The 12,523-nt window shown below is 49.8% G+C and overlaps 1 protein-coding gene across 2 annotated transcripts in view; it reads right to left on the bottom strand.

Annotated features, from left to right (window-relative positions):
- KDM2A (lysine demethylase 2A) overlaps positions 1 to 12,523 on the bottom strand; it is a 601,751-nt gene that overhangs the window by 418,762 nt on the left and 170,466 nt on the right. The window lies entirely within an intron of this gene.

Raw genomic sequence — 12,523 nt, 5'->3', positions numbered from 1 at the left:
CACCTTATCGCCGACGCAGAGATCAGATCACCAGGCAAGGCTCCTCTAAACCGGAGGATGCGCGCTGCGTTGCCTCAGGGTCTGATCCACCGCCGGAGAGTCAGACGGGTCCCGGCGGAGTCGCCAAAGATGTCAGAGACTCTAACCCTGACGGCAAAGTTCGTTGTCTGACCGCGAGAGAGACAGGCAACACCAGCAAGGTCCGATCAAAAGCTCTTTATTGACAAGTGCACGCATCAATAGAGAGCAGCTCGTCTCCAGAGAGAACCAGCCTGCTCTTTACATCTTAGTATAAGCCTATATAGACAGTTCTGTCGTGTCATAAATTATTCACTAGAGCAACCCACCCCCTTCTTCTAACAACTAGAAACTAGACACCTTTAGTATACATGCATGCCTAAAGTTAGAAATGTAGGGGAGTTAAAAACAAACAAAGAACAAAACCAGGGAGTGAAGACAAGGAGGCTGGGAAACTAGGGCTCTTATCAGTTCTTCGAACGAGCTACCCTAACACAGCACATCTGGTACTATGCCAGGAATGCAGCTTCTCTCTTATCTCACTTTTTCCCAGCGCTTGTGAGACATGCTGCTGCTTCTCAGTGTCTTCCACTCAGGGATTACCCACAAACCTCTGTTAGCCTGACTTTGGTCAGGTTGGCATACCTGGTTTTGTCTGCTATATCTTTATTCAGGCCTAACAGTGCTCAGGGGATAAGACGGAGCAGAAGTGAGCTGGGACAGGGAGCAGTTCACCTGCACGCCCCACCCCCATTACCTGCTGCGGGCAGCCCTCCCCCTGCACCCCCCCAGCCCCCTGCCCCAGCTCACCTCCATTCCACTGCCTCCCCTGAGTGCACTTTTTGGTTCCCCCAACCACTTGGCACCCTAGGCTGCTGACTAGTTCGCCGAGTGGTTGCACCAGCCTTGGCCACTGCCTATCAGCAGGATTCCTCCTCCTCCTCAGTGAGACTAAATCTCCGCACCTAGACAGCTGGTCTGTCAGCTGCACCACAATCCCCCATGCCTGAGCCTCCTTGCCAAAGCCCTGCATCCGGCTCCAGAGAATTAAGTCTCACATCTCACTGGGAACTCGACTTCAGCGTGCTCAGAGGAGAAGACGGAGCAGAGGTGAGCTGGGACAGGGAGCAGTTCCCCTGCATGCCCCCACCCCCGTTACCGGCTGCGGGCAGCCCTCTCCCCATCCCACCCCCAGCTCCCTGCCCCAGCTCACCTCCACTCCTACGCTGCCTCTTCCCCCAAGACCCCTCCTCCTGCTCGCTGCTCTCGGCCCCCTCCCCACCCTCACTCACCCTTATGGTCATTACAAAGTGGCAAGGCAGAGTCCTCCCATTTTTAAAAGTCCTGGGGTGTTGTTCGCCCCTGTTCAGGCACCCCTGGGGCCCTGCACTTCACACAGCTCTCCCTGATTTCAGCTGTTAGTGAGGGAGCCTCACTGCTAGCGCAGACTCGGCAGTTTCTTTTATGAGAGACTGTCCCAAAGCAGGACTAATGCTTAGACCTGGTGATCAGTGATTTCAGATCTGTTGGTCTGCAACAAGACTCTACAGTGAGTCTCAGGCCTGGTCCACACTACAGCGTTAAATCGATTTAACTCAGTACCCGTCCACACTACAAGGCACTTTACATCGATTTTAAGGGCTCTTAAAATCGATTTCTGTACTCCTCCCCAACGAGAGGAATAACCCTAAAATCGATATTACTATATCGATTTAGGGTTAATGTGGACGGAAATCAAAGTTATTGGTCTCATTATTTTACTGAGCTACCCAGAGTGCACCACTCCGGAAATCGATGGTAGCCTAGGACCATGGACGCACACCACCGAATTAATGTGCCGTAGTGTGGACATGTAAAATCGATTTTATAAAAGCAGTTTTATAAAACCGGTTTTAATAATTTCGATTTTATGCTGTAGTGTAGACGTGGCCTATGTCAGCTCTGTAATTACACAGAGAAGAACAAAAGGGTCAAATGGTGCCTGGAAGCCTTAAGAAGAATCCACCCCACCAAGTACAACGCTTGTTGATTCCAGCTGCTAAACCCACTGAGAATGTTTTGGGTCACGCCTTGCCTTTATCAACCTAGGGGACTGAGAGAGTAGTAATTAGCAGATGCTCCAGTAGCGCAATTGGTTAGTACACAGTACTTATAGGGCAGTGCTGACAGGAGGTTGTGAGTTCAAGCCTCACCTAGAGCACTGGTTTTCCTTAGCCAAATGGCTTCACCCCCTCATTTGGCCCTATGGAATGTAGAATTCCAGCCCTGGGGACATTGAAGCAGGGGAGGAATCAAAAATGCCCCTTCACTTATTAGCTCCTCTCCAGAGTGCAGGTCAGAATCTACAATCCTTTCTCCCCCACCAGTCCCCTGTGCCAGGATCCCTCAAGCAGAGCCTGGAGTCCTGCCCATCCTTGACCCCTGAGCCTGGAGGGAGAAGAGCAAGGAGCCATTGTTAGAGGGCTTTCCCTTCCCCTGCCCACTTCACTGGCTCTTGTCACACAGACAGCAAGCAGCAAAAGACCAGAAGTCCGAAGTGCAGACAAAGGGATGTTTACTGGGGTTAGTTTCCAAGCAAGCAGATTCCAAAGCCCTTCACACCAGTCAGGATGATATCTATACATGGAAAGAGTCTATTCCCCTGTGTTCCCTTCCCAGCTCTGACACCACAGAGCATTTACCCCACATCCCTACAGACAATTCTTTCCTGGGTGCTGGCTGGTGAGTCTTGCCCACATGCTCAGGGTTTAGCTGGTCACCATATTTGGGGTCAGGAAGGAATTTTCCTCCAGGGCAGATTGGCAGAGACCCTGGGGGGTTTTCACCTTTCTCTGCAGCATGGGGCACGGGTCACTTGCTGGAGGATTCTCTGCACCTTGAAGTCTTTAAACAATGAGTTGAGGACTTCAATAGCTCAGACATAGGTCAGGGTTTGTTACAGGAGTGGGTGGGTGAGTGTGTGGCCTGCGTTGTGCAGGAGGTCGGACTAGACGATCACAATGGTCCCTTCTGACCTTAAAGTCTATGAGTATACGAGCTCTGACACTGCAGAGTGTTTACCTCACGTCCCCCTTCCCAGCTCCGACATCCTAAATGGGCTGGTTGGCTTGACCCTTTCTCCCTTCTGCAGAGCATGGTGAGGACTGCAGCTCACCCCTTGTGGGGCAGGAGGGCACAGGTGCAGGGCGCTGGGCTCCGATGCACCTGGAAGGCAGATCCGGTGGGGTGGGGCAGGGCAGGGCCTGTGGTTTACATTCTTCCTTGCCTGGTGCTGGGCCATTGCACAATTCCCAGCCATGCCGCACAGTGCACTGCAAGAGGCAGGAGGGCAAGCAGATGATCCAGCACAAGGGGGGACAGGAAATGTGGTTGGTGGCAGGAAAGGCCTTGGGTTGCACTGGGGGAGTGCAGAGCAGGGGTGACAACCCAGAAACCTGCAGCAAAGGGATGGACAGGTGGGCTGCGTGAATAGAAGAGGCAGCGAGCCTAAAAGGGGAGTGGGGTCTAATGGTCAGATTAGGTGGGGGTTGGGCTCTAAATCTGGCTCTGCGAGCGGAGGTGGGTCTAGAGGTGAGAGCAGGGGGACTGGGAGCCAGGACTCCTGGGTTCCATAGTGGTGGCTGGTTTTTCCTGGGTCTCCCTCCCTAGAGGTCCCAGCCCAGCTCCCTAGTGGAATCTGACTGGGGGAGAGGGTTGCCCTGCCACTCCAAACTCGTGATTCGAACCCCTCCTCCCACAGGCTCAGACATCACAGAATCTCCCCCCCCCAAGTCAGAAAGTAGGAGATCCTCCCCGCATGCAGAGGAAGCTAGTGAGATTCTAGGGAGTCTCTGGCAGAGATGACAGCACCCACCAGACACCCACTCATGGTTGCAAGGAGACCCTCCTGCACAGCCCCCTGCTACGAGGGACCGGGGCGCCCAGCCAGGGTCAGGAGGTATGCTCCCCCTGAGCCTCTCCTCCATTACTCCAGGATCCAAGCATCTTCCTAATTTGCAGGGTAATTCTCCTCCCAGGCTCGTGCAAGGGTAGGAAGTGCCACCAGCATTTGCTCTAACCCCTCAGACAGAGACCAACACCTACAAAATCTCCACCAAGCATTCTCAAAACTACAATACCCACATGAGGAAATAAGGAAACAGATCAACAGAGCCAGACGTGTACCCAGAAGCCTCCTACTGCAAGACAAACCCAAGAAAGAAACCAACAGGACTCCACCGGCCATCACATACAGCCCCCAGCTAAAACCCCTCCAACGCATCATCAAGGATCTACAACCCATCCTGGACAATGATCCCACACTTTCACAGGCCTTGGGTGGCAGGCCAGTCCTTGCCCACAGACAACCTGTCAACCTGAAACGTATTCTCACCAGTAACTGCACACCGCACCATAATAACTCTAGCTCAGGAACCAATCCATGCAACAAACCTCAATGCCAACTCTGCCCACATATCTACACCAGCGACACCATCACAGGACCTAACCAGATCAGCCAAACCATCACTGGTTCATTCACCTGCACATCCACCAATGTAATATATGCCATCATATGCCAGCAATGCCCCTCTCCTATGTACATTGGCCAAACTGGACAGTCTCTACGGAAAAGGATAAATGGACACAAATCAGACATTAGGAATGGCAATATACAAAAACCTGTAGGAGAACACTTCAACCTCCCTGGCCACACTATAGCAGACCTTAAGGTGGCCATCCTGCAGCAAAAAAACTTCAGGACCAGACTTCAAAGAGAAACTGCTGAGCTTCAGTTCATCTGCAAATTTGACACCATCGGCTCAGGATTGAACAAAGACTGTGAATGGCTTGCCAACTACAGAACCAGTTTCTCCTCTCTTGGTTTTCACACCTCAACTGCTAGAACAGGGCCTCATCCTCCCTGATTGAACTGACCTCGTTATCTCTAGCTTGCTTGCTAGCATATATATACCTGCCCCTGAAAATTTCCACTACATGCATCTGAGGAAGTGGGTATTCACCCACGAAAGCTCATGCTCCAAAACGTCTGTTAGTCTATAGGGTGCCACAGGATTCTTTGCTGCGTTTACAGATCCAGACTAACACGGCTACCCCTCTGATACAGATCAGATGGTATTCCTGATGCGTCTGTAAGGGCAGTGGGCCAAGTCTGGTACTCAAGATCGCTCCGAATGGCCATCAGCTGGTCATTCAGGAAATCCTGAATTCCTACACATACTAGATCCCACTGCAATGCCTTCCCAGCCTCAGTGATATTCAATATCATCTTTCCTTGGTGTAGTACTATATTACATCTGTTATCTAACTATTCTCAGGTACTGTCAAAAGGCATTAACATTAATAGCATAGGAGGGGGTTACATTATTAGTCACTGGAATGATTTCAATACGGGTAAAATTTCTAGTGGCAGAACAAACTCTTCGGGTACTTGTTATTTAAAATCCAATTAGAGAGAGCAATACATGCTGAAGGATTTATCCAGAACACAGGGCGCAGCCTGTAGAATAAACCCCAAAACCCAATCAATACCACATTCCCAAGCATGGGTCCCACAAATGTCCTCCGGCCAGTGTACAATTCTTTGTTTCTTCACCAGGGTCAGTTCTTAATGTCCTTTCTAGTCAGGAATTCCTGGACCTTGGCAATTTCAGTGGAGCGAGTGTTTCTTTTTCTTTCCCAAAAACAGTCGTGGTGCAGCATCCTACAGGGGAGAGGTTACCAGCATATCTCCCTGTAACGGTTTTGCTTTTTCTAGAAAAATTCAAAGGCACAACAGATCTGTCAGTGGACAAGGGAGAGGTTACTAGCACTTCACATTGTACTTTTTCCCTGCTGTCCAGAAGGCACAGTGGAGCTAGAAGGCAAAATAGGCTAATCTTCAGTAGGAGAATTCTCCCGATGTGGAGGGGTCTTTTTGCAGTGAGAATCATAGGTACAGGCAGTCAGTCTTCGGCACTTCACAGTGGTGTTGGTAGTCAGCAGGACTTAATAAGGGCCTTTCCAGCATGGCGCCAAGGCAGTCTTTGGTTGGTGGACCTTTACATCAATCTAGTTTCCTGATTCCAAGGAGTGGCAGGGCTGCTAGGGTCTTTGGGTAGTGCTTCTTTACCTGTGAGAAAAGAAACCTAACACATTTCATTAGTGCCTGGCAGTGTTTTGCAAACCTTATAGCTGCGTGGGCAAATTCAAGCCCTCCTTTTCCTGGTTGTTAGCCAAGTCTTAACTGTGAGCAGTGTCCTTGAATGGAGTCCGTGTCTTATCTATAGCCTGAGCTTGCTAGCTAATTCTTTTTTTCCAGTTAACTCATTCTGTTCTTTGTCCTTTTCCCCTTTTTGGCTTCTTTTAACCTACAAAGGAAACTTCCACTTTTCACTTATACATCTTTTTCCAACAATGAACACATAAACATTGCCGTTATACAGTACATCAGTCTTATTATTTAATAAATGTATGCCACATATACCCTTCCACTAAAATAACCTTATTACAGAGCTTTGGAGCAACAAGCCAGGACAAGCACACCCACTTTGAGGAGTTCACTTAATACAACCTCTAGTCTAATAGCTGCCCACCATCCCCAGCCCTCTGGCTAGAAATCTGAGGTAGCTAGAAGGATCCCATGTACAATATGGGAGAGTGGGTTAACTTTTCATGTCCTTGCTTTCAAAGACTGTTGGTATGCAAATTTTAATAACAATTTTTAATTAAAAGATTTGGCCAATGAAGATTCCTTTTCTTATTTAAGGAAATGTATTAGACTTCAGTATATCACATTCTCCTGATTCCAAACCAGACTATCCCATAGAAACACCAAACACAACAACTCCGGCCACGAGACAAACACCACAAGACAGAACACAAAACGCAAAACACAATTCCCTTCGTGCCAGTAAATGCATGGTACATTGAATGCTGTTCAGCTGGCATCAGTTTTCTCTGATTATCTGAAAGACAAAAAAAAACCAGAGGTCTACCCCTTCTGGGCAGACAATCATCACTTAAAATAGACAAATACCCTTGTTGACTTCAGGCAAAACAGAGGAATTACCCCATTTTTTTTTTTTGGTATGTGTTTCACAGGCAGCCCAGGTTTCAGTGGCTCCTACCTTACCAGTTAGATAATTTGCATTAATACAGATGCTTTCTGGCTTGCTTTTTACTTTTAACTCCTGCTTTCAAACACTGAAAGAAAACATCACCACTTATAGTACCCTTAGAGCCTAATAAAATTTCAATTACATAGCACTATCTACATTCTTCAGCTAATTCAACTAAATTGTTCATAGCCAAATGATTGCAATCCAATAATTTCTTTGCTTGAATTTATTTACAAACATTTCACAGACATTTCAAAGACACCAAGAACTTTCCTCTTCAGCATTTTTACAAAGTTCAACTACTGTTCCCTCCTGCAACTACAGAGTTAACTTCTCACTCTCCGTTAAATCACTTGCTTGTCTCCCAACAGCCACTTTTATCAACTCAAATCACCATTCCAAGTAAGTCCTGGGTATTTGAAATCCCCATGCTTACACTTACTGACTCCTTCCTTCCCCTACACCCTCAAAGTATTTCAACCTGTTTTCCAATCTTTCTGTCTGTTGCCTGCCCGCCTGGGCCCGATCCTGCCTTTCTCACTGAACCGTCCCTTCCATGCGCACCAACTTGTTCCACTACCAGTTTAGCTAGGAGGGTGGGCTTCTCAACTAGCCCCCATCCCTCCTGGTCTCTTCCCTTAAACATTTTAACTCACAAGACTACCCGAGTCCTCCCTCGTGAGGCTTGCCACCTGGACAAAAACACATGGCCCATTGGGCAAAGGCTATATATTTAATATAATCCAAACCCCTTTAGAGGGTTTACCCAGAGACCCATCCATCTGTCTGCTGACACTTAAACAGAAAAGAGAATTACACAGAGAGCAGAGGGAATTACAGTTTAAGCCAGGTTTTCCCACTTCTATACACTGACCGCTACAGGGGACGGGACAGAAGGATCTCAGTTCGAACTCAGATCTTCCTCACGTGCATGGCTTCCACTCCAAGGAATTATGAACAAGAGGTTCACCAATGCCCACACTCCTAACGCCCAAATGAACAGAGCAGAAAAACAACAGTAAACCATGAAACAGAACAGAAACAGAACCAGATAGCGGTTCCTTATTCTATTAGGGCACACTTTTAATCATGATTTTCTCAACATATAACACCAACAGCACCAAGCAAACATAAAATAACATGGGTAAAACAAATAGATGGTGTAAATTCTGCAGGGTTATCCCCTTCTTAATTGCTCACCAAACTGTGACAAATTTCTGTTACCAATCTATCCCTTGTGTCAGGTGATCAGGCTGACACTACAGGATCATTGGGAGAAGCTAAAGAAAACACACCATATAACTGAATTTTAAAGCTTCATTAGTCAGGAAAAACATTAATGCCCCAAGCCCCTTTCATACTCACACACGTACGTCCAGACTGGCCACTTCTGTGTATAATGTTCAGAGAAGGGGGAGAGGTGGACGGGAGATTATCCTGTATACAGCTTGTCCAGAATTTCCAACATGCTTCCACTCTTGGGAGGGCTTTTCTCTTACACCCTGGAATCTCCTGCGGCCTCTCTTTCAGAGATTCCAGTCCAGGTCAGCTGCCTGTGGCTTCTTGGGTGTCAGGAAGCCACACCGACTCCGGAGTCACAAAGGCACACTGTTGGATCTCACTGGACAGTTAAGCTTTGCAAATGTAATCTCAGTTCTGTAACTTGTATTGTCTTTGGTTCGCCTCTGTCAATTTTCCTTTTTCCACAGCCAGCTCGGGCCGAAAGCAGTTTTTCTTTTTACTTAGCAGAGTCTGCATTGATTCTTGACCTTGAATGCAGAGCAACTTTCTTTTTATCCCTGAGCCAACCTGAATTTCAAATTAACCCATTCCTTTCCTCGATAGACAAATTTGCTCATGCTATCTCAGGGCTTTTTGGTGATTAAATGCTCCTCTTAGATGTATGATCTTATCTAGATTGAAGTACCTTCTAGTGGGCATTGTTTAGATGGATTTTCACCCATGTAAATATTCTAATTCTCTAAATATCTGCAGGTTGATGAACCATAATGTATGTACATGTAATATGCTGGGGTACCCTTAGGGGGTGAGGTGGAATGTTTAGGCTGTGCCCCCACCCATTTTCCACTTACACACACAGGGAGGGTGCCCTGTCCGCGCTAGCGGCTCATAAACTAAGGATTTTTCCCTACAGGGTACTCACACAGGAGAGGCTAACGAGGATGGCCACGACCCTCCTACACCTCCCTTCAGCAAAGAGTGTCGGCTAGTCTCTGAGAGACGGTGCCGCTTACTATGATTGCATCCAGTGAGATGATCAGACTGTCAGTAGCCCACATGGAAAGGAAAGGGGAAGGGAAGATGGGTATACACACTCCTAGACCCAGGTAGCTTCCTCACCGGACGATGCAAGGCCGAGTCAGCCCACCATGAGTCGGACCTCCTAAAGATCAACTAGTTACCGGGCTTGTGTTAGAGTAGTCCTGGTCAGGAGCTTTTGCTTCACAGGGTACTCTGGGCATCTTCCGGTAACAGTCACTCACACTGGCCCCCAGTACCATTCTGCATCTGATCTTGCTTTTTAGCTACAACAGGGAGAGAGTGCACTAGGACATAGGGTCTCCCCTTTCTAGACAGGTCCCTCCTTTGTCCCTGCACTATCCTTAACCTGCTTTTGAATCCTTGCAGTCCGCCAGACAGGGGGAAGAACAGGAGCTATGGTGGGGGATTTTTTTACAAGAGCTCTCCATACAAACAGCTTCAGAAGCTACCCGTTCACTGACAAAACAGGAGTAATTGGAGGATCGTGTTATAATTAAGTGATCCTTCCGGTGGCCACCTTTTCTGGTCCTCTAGTTGATATTGAGGCCAGTGTGCTATACAGAACTTTTTCAGTTTATTCTTAGTCATCGGATCCGAACCAAACACCTTCCAATTCACTAGATTGCATTCTAGGGGTGTGCACCATGCCCTCCCCACTTTACTCTGTCTCTGCCCCATGCCGCAGGAAGACACTGGGCATCCCAGGTCCTAAGAGACAAAGTCCAGGCAACTGGACTGTTCCTACCTTATCCAAGGGAACGGTTCCTCACCATCGCCCTCAACTGCTTCTCCACTACTCGAGCGTGTTGCACCGTTGCGCCCTCTGAGGTCGGTCGAACTGCGTCTCCACCCAGGCCCCAGGTGAGGTCACCGGTGTGCACTGGGCGTCGGTTGTCGCCGCGATCCATTGACCACCAGGAGGGATCCGGGAAAGGCTAATTTTAGCCTCGAGCCCACCCAGGGACGCCAAAACTGTTGCAGGCACAAAGGGTGCCTGAGGCGAGCAACAGTGGTTCGTTGCCCAGAGTGTGAAGCCCCAATGAACACGCACCAGGGTGGAGAAGCAAGCAAAGTTTATTTGAGATCTCGAAGCGGTGCAAGGAGACGAATGCCTCAAATCATGCACCCCTACACAAGCGGCTTTTCCCTTTTTATAAGTTTTTTTTTCTCTTTCTTCCCTCTCGCCTCCTCCTCCTTCTTCCTCCTCCTGTAGCAGTAACGTAAGCGCAGGTGCATTAAGTAATCGTGGCCGTGGCAGCTCGTTAGTAAGTTTTCCTTCTGCAAGTTATCTTGTCCATCTGCTAAAGGTGCACAGGCCTCATCACCACTGCTTTAGACCGGTTTTAGCTGTGCTGCAACTGAGAACTTACTGTTACACATTTCATTTCAAATCTGCTAGCTTTTTAGATCAAGCAGAGTTCAACATGGAGGAGCTTTGGTTCACTGCGGCTAGATTTATGCCTAATGACACCAACACTGGGGAGCGACCGTTCCTGCGGGGGCGGGGTGCTGTGTACTTTCCCAGCTCTGCGAGGGGTCTGAGGAGCGGCCGTTCCTGCGGGGGCAGGGTGCTGCCTTCCCTCCCCAGTTCTGTGAGGGGAATGGGAAACGGCCGTTCCTGCGGCGACGGGGCGCTGCCTTCATTCCCAGTTCTGTGGGGGGTCTGGGGAGTGGCCGTTCCTGCAGGGGCGGGGTGCTGGGTCCCCTCCCCACCTTAGTGAGGGGTCTGGGGAGAGGCCATTGCAGTGGGGGTGGGGCACTGCCTTCCCTCCCCAGCTCTGTGAGGGGACTTTGGAGTGGCTGTTCCTGAGGGGGTGGGGCGCTGTGTTCCCTGCCCCGCTCTGCTAGGAGACTGGGGAGCGGCCGATCAATCGGGGGCGGGGCACTGGGTTCCCTCCCCAGCTCTGCCAGCGGACTGGGAAGTGGCCGTTCCTGTGGGGGCAGGGTGCTTCCATCCCTTCCTAGCTCTGTGAGGGGACTGGAGAGCGGCCATTTATTCGGGGGCGGGGCGCTGGATTCCCTCCTCATCTCTGCGATGGGACTGGGGAGCTACCGTTACAGTGGGGGCAGGGCGCTGTGTTCCTTCCCCAGCTCTGCGAGGGCACTGGGGAGCGGCCATTCCTGCAAGGGGAGGGAGCTGTGTTCCCCTCCCAGCTCTGCGATGGGACTTGAGAGTGGCCATTCCAGCGGGGGTAAGGCTCTGCCTTCCCTCCCCAGCTCAGCCAGGGGACTGGGCAGTGACAATTCAAATGGGGGCGGGACACTGATTTCCCTCCCCAGCTGTACCAGGAGACTGGGGAACCGCCATTCCTGCGGGGGCGGGGCGCTGGGTTCCGTTCCCAGCTCTGCGAGGGGACTGGGGAGCGGCCGTTCCAGCGGGGGCGAGGTGCTGCCTTCCCTCCCCAGGTTTGACGGTGCTGCCCATGGGAGCCAGCTGAGGTCACTCAATCAGGGTGAACTTCATACAAAACAGGGCAGACAAATCCCAAACACTGGTGGTTATTCCAATAAGATTTACCAAGGCAGCACAAAACAGCTTCTATAGTACATCAATGGTTACTTAGAATTTCAAACCATGCAGTTTCCTTCAAGTGCCCAACCTCAGGCATCCTTAATAAACCTCTGTCATGGTATAAATCCCCACTCTGAACCTTAGCGTCCAAAAGATGGGGTACCAGCATGAATTCCTCTAAGCTCAATTACCAGCTTAGAACCTGTAGCGCTGCCACCAACCAGGAATCCCAGTGCCTGGTACACTCTGGTCCCCCAAAAACCTTGCCCGGGGACCCCAAAGACCCAGTCCCTCTGGATCTCAACACAAGGAAAGTAAACCCTTTCCCTCACCATTGCCTCTCCCAGGCTTCCCCTCCCTGGGTTACCCTGGAAGATCACTGTGTGATTCAAACTCCTTGAATCTTAAAATAGAGAGGAAAATTCACCTTTCCCCCTCCTTCTCTCTCCCCCTCCCAGACTCTCCCTGAGAGAGAAAGTAATCCTAACACAGAGAGAAAATTAACCTTTCTCTCCCCCTTCCCTCCTTTCTCCCCACCAATTCCCTGGTGGATCCAGACCCAGTCCCCTGGGTTCTCCCACCAGAATAAAAAAACAATCAGGTTCTTCAACAA

Source organism: Gopherus flavomarginatus, chromosome 5 (assembly GCF_025201925.1).
Source record: "Gopherus flavomarginatus isolate rGopFla2 chromosome 5, rGopFla2.mat.asm, whole genome shotgun sequence".
In the NCBI taxonomy this organism is placed as follows: domain Eukaryota; kingdom Metazoa; phylum Chordata; order Testudines; family Testudinidae; genus Gopherus; species Gopherus flavomarginatus.
This window is presented reverse-complemented; position numbering and strand designations above follow the sequence as displayed.